The sequence below is a fragment of the Crassostrea angulata genome, chromosome 2 (assembly GCF_025612915.1).
Source record: "Crassostrea angulata isolate pt1a10 chromosome 2, ASM2561291v2, whole genome shotgun sequence".
Taxonomy (NCBI): Eukaryota; Metazoa; Mollusca; class Bivalvia; order Ostreida; family Ostreidae; genus Magallana; species Magallana angulata.
The window spans coordinates 55,041,306-55,050,003 of NC_069112.1; the positions used below are offsets into that span (position 1 = coordinate 55,041,306).

The 8,698-nt window shown below is 29.8% G+C and overlaps 1 long non-coding RNA gene across 1 annotated transcript; it reads left to right on the plus strand.

Annotated features, from left to right (window-relative positions):
- The first annotated feature begins 394 nt into the window (after positions 1 to 394).
- On the plus strand, positions 395 to 4,109 carry LOC128171626 (uncharacterized). Its single transcript, XR_008242111.1, has 3 exons — positions 395 to 449; positions 3,372 to 3,539; positions 3,957 to 4,109. It is a non-coding gene; the product is annotated as an uncharacterized LOC128171626 (long non-coding RNA).
- Positions 4,110 to 8,698: the final 4,589 nt, after the last annotated feature.

Sequence of the window (8,698 nt, forward strand, 5' to 3'; positions counted from 1 at the left end):
AGAGTTGTTTGTGACAGCTCTTACAATTTTAGTAAATAAGACAATTTCCTTTTGAAACGTATTTAAAGATGCTTATGAATTACAATTTTTGGAATAGTTTTTATGCCTAGTAATTGAAAGAAAATCGATGAATAAATATGTTCGCGAGCTTAAAAACTTAAATAGTTTTAATATTTTTATAAGATTCAAATTGCATTTCATATGATTTCAAATGAAATAAATTTTAATTGAACGGTCAATGACAATTTAAATAAATGAAAACTCACTTATGATTTAACAGAAGAGAAAATAATGTTAATCACTCATGACATACTATAGATAGAGCACAATGAAAAACAGATAAAAGTGCGTAGAAGATGTTGACTTCCAAATGTTTCCAAAAACAACATTTCAGGTTATTGTCAGCGGTTCGGATGATGATGGTGATGATCGAGGTAACGCCCAAAACAGTGAGTAAATGTTCATTTAATTGCCTTAAAAAACTATTAAAAATGGCGTTTATTTTGTAGTATTTAAATTATTATTTATTCGTTTATTGCACCATTCATTCTTTTTTTGGCTAATATGCCACACATAATACTTTATAATTTAATTCTGGTTGTAACGCGCTTTCTGATTGGCTAAAAAGATATTCTATATCGTATAAAGAATGTTGCCTACGTCATACTAAGCTAACGTCAAAAACGTATCAATACGCCCGACGTTACGTTTGAATTTTGTATAATTTTACGTCATTTTAAAAGTCAAATGACAGTTTTTATCTACAATGAAGAGTAAAAAAAATGAAATTATAAGCAATGAATTCAATATTTATTAGTTTTAAACGATATATAATGGTTTGAAACAGTTACATACAATAGCTTTATCTTAAAAAAAAACAAAATTCGTTTGTATTACGTAAGTATAGAACACTTTAAGAGAATCAATGTAATTAGTTTAACTAAAACAAAAACCTCTAAAAAGTGGACAGAGATCTGACCTTTTGAAAGCCATGGTCCAGACAAGTCAGAATATTAATGAAGTTTTACTAAGATTTAACAAATCATATGTCAATTAAGCAATGTTTTTTCTATTAGTTATCTTTTAAAAGCGCTTTATAAAAAAGCATGAACTGCCAGAAACCATTTTCTATCATATAAAGCTAATAAATATTAAAACTCAATTTAAGAGGGCTGGATAGTCGGTAACAAAATTGGTAATCGGTTTATCGCATGATGTTCCGACCGATTCATCGGTTAATCGTATCAGTTTTTTTTTTCTGGAAACATATCAATTTTATTCTATGCCCGTATGAACCTTATTTTTACGTGCAAGAAGACTCAAAGTACGTTAATTTGTTAGTATAGTCATGTTGAATGAGAACATTTTAAATTTATAAAAGGGAGAAAATAGTAATAAACATATAATGAATGAGCATGCATGAAATATGGACCAATTTTTTTACTATAGTTATGCTGCATTGTCATTAACATCATATTAATCAGTCTTTCCGTTTCATTTTTTGTTTAACAATTTTATCTGATCTATAACGACAGATGATAATCGGCTTCGAAGTTTGTTAACAATGATACCTGTGGTAGAAATATCTTTTCGGATGAAATTGACGTACCTGGTATTGACAAATATTTTCTTGCTAGACCAGCAAAATTTGGAAACAGTACTTGATTTTAAGACCACCATTTGAGAGGATAGAAGTTTTGCATGTCATTTTATTTAAATATCTCGACAATCCACTTTCCGATTCATTCAGCTTGTCTTGAAACGCTGTTACAAAGTCCAACAATTCTTTAGCTTTACTTTTTGTGAGGGAGAGGGGGTTGTTCTTCCCTGCGTTGTCACGCTCGTTTAATTAATGGAAAATCATCCAGTAGAAATAGGTATGTAATTTTTAAACCGTCCTTATAATCCCTTTTACACGTAGTTGTATTGTGTCGTCTATACAATGAAGATTTTGAGTTTTCGAGAATGAAGCACCCATATTTCTAGCATTATCATATACATAAGTGACGACTTTCCCATCAAAACGGCGACAGAAAGAATATGTATAGTACCAAATAGAGATTTTATAATCATCCACGCATGATTATAAAAAAACTGGTGTACAGTAAAGACAATTTCGAGGTGTTGAAACAGTAATTAGCACCTAATTGACTCCGGTACACATCTCCTTAATTAAGCTAGTAGCAAACCAATTAGCCCCAAACTAAAGCCCTATGCGATGTTTGAAAATGTCAAATCATGAACTTTCATAGTTCTTCGTGTCGAATTTTTGTAAAACTGTGTCCGATTTTTTAAAAATTCGATTGACCGATTACAAAATTCGTAACCGGTTACCATTGTTCCGACCGATTAATCAGTTAACCGGTAAGCAATTGCCATTTCTACTATATTTATCTCCTTAAAAAGAAGAGCTCTGTATAGATATAAAGCAAAATATTCAAAATTTAAAGTTAAAATATATGAGTTTTTTCTTTGTTAAATGATTGTTTATTTATAGCTAAAGACATATCTTTTAAAGGAAGATCTGATGCCTGATTAATTCGTTGACTACCATGCCTCATTATGTCCCAAACTGCGTTTTGTTAAACAAGGTAAAAAATAAGAATTATTATTCATTGGTGCGCAAGTTTCTTATGTTAAAATAATAACAAAAAGAGTCCCAAAGCATACAGATGTCGACATAACAAGCATGTTTATGTCTTCGGCAACTGTGTGGTCACCAAGGCATTATCAAAGACACTAAGACATCGTTAAGGGGCCAAATACTTGATTTGTCAATAAAACAAAAAAGACAGCAATATGTCGAAACATTGTGACGTAAAACTATCCAGCAATTGTGTTATTTTTCTTATTAGTCCAAGTCTTGGTCTAAGTAAACACGTTCAAAAGGCAATAACAAGTCATTTAAATGTCAAAGACTGGGGAAAAAAGAACGAGATTGCTGAAAAAAACTTATCGGTTTTTGTTCGTTCTTATCATGCTAGATTTTAATTTTCTTATTGGTTAGATTCAAACTAATGATTATATTCATAATATAAACATCTAATTGGCGAAAGGAAATCTAAATTAAGAATCAATTGGAAGCTTTATAAACATAACAGGCATTGTTTTGTGACATAAAAAGCAAGTCATTTTTAGTAAAAAGAAGTGAAATGAAATATGTGCTGATTACAAAAACGCCAAAACATTCATTGAACATAAGCATGATTAAAAACAGCCTGTGATATACCGATGCTTTTCAATCATAAGAAATTATCTAGTTATGTTATAGAAAGTTTTCTAATTGAAATATCCGTAACATTGCGATAACGCTGATGTTTAGTCAACCATTTTGATTATTCATATTTTAGATGACTAGTTTTTCTTTCCAGGGAGAGCCATTTGCAGACTACCCCCAGACATAGGACCGTGTGATGGTATTTGTCCACGTTACTACTTCGACTATAAACGACGCACCTGTAGAAGATTTGATTTTGGATGCTGCGAAGGAAACGCCAACAACTTTAAAACTAAGTCACAATGCCGGGAAGTATGTCAAAGTAAGTGGTTTTTTTTTTACTCTTGTAGCTCAAAGATTTGACATGGCACTCTATCAACTCGTTTACGTCTGATATTCTCTCGTTTGTACAAAACCTATAACGACTTAAGACATTCTTTGGTCTACAGACCGTTATAAATATATATAATCATGTTCTAATACAATATATAGTGTAAAAATTAAGTTTCACTTTGTCATTTTCCGAAAATAATCTTTTTATCCATCTTTATACATTTTAATTATAAATTAATTGCTTTTGACGTTAGGCCGATTTTGGCTAAACATGGATTTAGTACTTTCTGCATAAAGCAAGTGTTTTTCTATTTTTTGCTTAATATTTTTTTTACCATTTATTTCATAGAATGTTTACAGCTTTTATTATTAGTTATGAATTAATCAAAATGATTTTTTTTGGCAGACGACAGAGATTGAGAATCGGCCGAATATTGTTAAAAGAAGACAAAGAACTCGTAATTTAATTTTAACAGAATAATGTTGTACATTTTGTTCCTACACTGTTAAATCTTGCAGATTTGCAGAAAGAGAAGGCATTGCAAATAAAACATGTGAAGCAAATGAACACTTCGACAATAAACCAATTTCAAAAGCTTTTTTTTTTTATTTATTGTTAATGTATGCCTTAAATATATAATTGACTTTATTGGTTTTTTTCTTCAATATTTAATAATACAAACGATGAAAAGTTGTTAATCTTCACGTTGATATTTATAGCATTCATGACATGACAATAAAAACATAATAATCAACAGTTTATATTCTGTGCCAAAAATGCTTTACTCGACTGGTTTTGTTTTTGAATAGCGACTAATAATTCTCTATGATTTTTTTTGTAATTAGTGGTTTTAAGATATATTTATTATTAATCATGTGATGCATTTTTAAAAAATAAAATGCAGAGTAGAATGCTCTATTTGAGGCCACACAGATAGCATTATGTATATTCAGAGTTCACGCACAGATTAGTTTCCACAGCTTGTAGTAAACACAAAACAGTAGTCACACACAAGTAGTCAACACACAACAGTGGACACACACAGAGTAGCCGGAATATATTAATGTCACACGTAAAGTCGTGTAAATATCGTGAAGTCACAACAAAGAGAAGTGAGCACAACTTGGGTAAAAAAACCCAACAGTTGGTTGAACAACTTAAGTACACTAGTACAAATTGAGGAGTAAGCAGCACGTTATTGTAAAAGCCCCATATGTTTTTGAGGAATCTACAATTACACTTTTCGGAATCACATTCAAATATTGCATTGAAATGTCTGAAAAGTATCTATAACTTTGCGTTACACATATAGTATACTGTTTAATCTTACAGTGATTTTAATAAAGCTTAAAACCATGGTAATAGAAAGTAATGTGTGTTCCTGGGCTTATCTATTGACATAATTCAAATTAAGTTCCTATACTTTAGTTATGGCATCTCATTATGATATTTATATGCATACATCATTTTCGTAATCATCAAACATTATACAAGTGTGAGTATGCCATATGTTTAATTATGTGACATTACAAAAGTATTGCTTTTTTTTAGGTCTATATAGTTACGAAGATTTAGCAATCCGAAGAGTGAACTATTCACTAAGACCTAAGGGATACTAATCTTGATCAAAACAGCAATAATTGTTTTATCGTATGATTTTGTGATAAAATGATACAGATATGTCTATCAAAGTAAGTATTTTTTCTTATAACCTTACTTTACTTTGCTATGATCAGGTTAAAGCAATAATCAAACACAGTGAGTAAAACAAATTTTAATGGACGACAAAATTGAACCACCCCGAAATCTAATGCTTCCACAGTATACTTTATTACTATGAACATAAACCAACAAAACTTTGAAAATGTTTAATCAAACTGTGTTTAGAGCAGCCAATGCCCTAAATTCCAAAAAGAGATCTCACTCTATTTTAGACAACACGCAAAATATACACTTTGATAAATGTAACTACCGGTAAATCATTTTTTTGCACTAGTTAGATATATATTCTCCAACAAGTTTTTACAGGTATAAACAAGAAATTAAGAGCGTTGACTTTTATTCCTTTGAGATTTCATTAGTTAGGAAAATTAATATATATGTATATAAGCTCCATCACTTTTGAATCAAATGATAACCTACGTGTGTCGTGTGTGAATCATGCAGAGGATAGTACAATTATTCTTACTGGCAGCTCTTACAGTAAGTTGAACTATATCATTTATCTAAAATTTATCATTATCGTGTAGAAAATTACGTACATGGTTTTAAATGGTAATTAAAGATTACTTAAAGGTGTTCACGATTAAATACAAATCGTTTAGCGATGATTTTTTTTCATAATGACAACAACACTTTTTTAAAAACCTTGTTCCCCCCGTTTATAACGGATATTGCACTAAATTACGATAAGATGGATTTATGAAAAATGTTTTTTTTCAAACGCTGTAATTTACTTCCTAAGTTTGGTACAATAATATTTATTGATATTATACCGATATCGTTTGAACTAAAATACACATAACTATTCAAAACAAGTCGCTGAAATGTTTTGATCAGTGTATGATGTCCATTTACAATAAATAATTAAAAACCTAGAATATATTAAGTACGCCGACATATGATTATATGCGATTTTTTTTTACTTATTAAAAACGTCTTGAAAGTGTAATTTTTTGCAAAGTTAATATGATTTTTTTCCCCAGATAGTTAAGATATATAAATTTAAAATATTGACATTTTAGGATTAATTTCATTTGTCCTCATCATACTTTTAGGGTTGATTTTGTTTGGGTTATTTCCTGATCAATAGATACTAAATTTACAGGTTATTCAGTGTTATGCATTATTGGCTGCCTACATGGTCGCACATATCACACAAACTTTAATATAGCGATAATGTGCTAACAGCGCGGCATTAGCAATCAACCATTAATTTCTGAAAATGTCTTTAATTTTTACTATTTAAGCAACATTTTCCAAAATAGTTCCTGTTTACTAGTTAATGATGCCTTCGATTTGTAATTGCAAAAATACAAATAGGGTTAGACTTCATGTACGTTATAAAATGAAATATCCTCCACGTTGAAAAAATTATGCAAAGAACATTGACATAAATTGAAACTGGAATTTACGATAATCGTTGTAGAATTAAATTTTATGTTTGTGTGAAACCTAACAGAATCAAAGTACTGAAAGTACTGAAAAGCGCTAACCTAGCTTGGTTCAAAGAAAAGTTACTGTGTGCAAGCGTAGGCGGAAATGAGCCTTATTGAAATTTTGGTTTATGTTTAATGAATATCAATTTAAAGTATCGAAGGCCAGATTTCTTTAAATATATGTTACTTTCTTAAGATGATGTGAATTAAAGCTGAACACGACTTGTATATGGATACCTGCCTGAAAAAAAGATATGTTAAAATCACAAATTATACCTTTTGAACAGTAATTTATCACAATTTTTGACATTTTCTTGCAAAGAATCGATTTTATTTTTCTATATTTAAGCTTCTGAATACGCACTATATTTTTTCATCACTGCGTAGCATCCCGTGCTGATGTACGTAAGCCCCGCAAACCAATCGTATCTACTCGGCCTTTTCCGTCACCCAGATAACTGGTTCCCCATACCTCTTACCAGTTTAAATGATGTATATTTCTGCTCATAGAGGGCAGTTATTCCTTGCACCGGAAATAGAAGTCTAACGACAATAAAGCGCTGAGCTATGCTTAGCGCTTTAAAAATGAAGATACAATTGTATCATATGTATTCAATAGCTTTACATAAAACATTTGATCGTGATTTTTCTTGATAAAATTTTTTTAAAGAAAATATGTATAATCGGAGGCGTGATAGGGTAATGAACGTCAACCATACTTTATGATTTATTGAGAGGTCATCAGTTATTCATGCTGAGTTAATAGTGCTACACAGAAATTAAGTAACTTGAAATGAACAAAAACATTTAAAAATGTTGTCTTTTTTTCAGACTGTAGTAAGTGGGTCGGATGACAACGATGACGAACAACCACCGAAAGGATATAGTAAGCTGATTGGCATCTTATAAATAGAATAAAAAACACTCCGGATCATGTGTATTAAAAAACACACCGAAAAGTGATTAGGCCGAAATAAATTCATACAACTTACCGAATATCTGGTTTTCATTCAAGTGAAATAAAGTTTGCAAAAATAGGAAAAATATGTTACGTTTTCTATTTGTTTCAGTTACTTTTTGCGATTTCGAGACCTCTAGGTGTTTAATTGGACGCAATAACTTCTGAAATAAAAGTCAAACATGAAGAACCTTTTATATTGCTAGAATATTCAGATTGGTCAGAATAATTTCAAAATAAATAAAAATAGTATTATGATGCCGCGTGCAATACCTTTCTTATGGACTTGAAACAAATTCAAGATCTCAAAAATATGTATTAGGTATTTCAATTAGGAGTGTGTAATATTGAGAAACTGGTTAAAATGCATGTTGCTGAATAACATTGACTTTAAATTCAGTAATTTTTGCTAAACGGATTTATGATTATTTTAAGCAATATTCAGGTTCAGGATATAGAGTTTATTAAATTAAGAACACATGAACATTTAAAAAATTGTAAATTAAACATAGAATAAAACAATGATGAAAACACAGTAATGTATCAAAGTAATAGATAAATATTAAAACCAAGATAAAGTATTGTCATGAAGTAATTCATTTATGTCAATAAATATCTTCAAAGTTCTATGTCTGAAAGAAACAATATGATAATTATTGGGAAAAAAACATTTAGGTAAAGAACATTAGTTTTATCATGTAAAAAAGTATTTCAAAAGGATATAACTTTACTATGACATTATGAAATTACTATGACTATGACAGTTAAATAAAAACAAAATTGCATTGGATAAAAATGAAATCTTGAGTGTATATATGACCTTCAACATCATTGCAAATACAAACCAATATACTTTTACATATGTGATGTTTTATCATGCTTAAAAATTATATAAACTGGAAAATAATGAAAATGAAATTGTGAAAATATCTACGATGACAAAAAACGACTTTTTGAAAATCCAAACGTCAGTAACGAGTTAATAATAAATCTATTTAAAAATACATTTCACCAAATTTCGTCTATGAAAT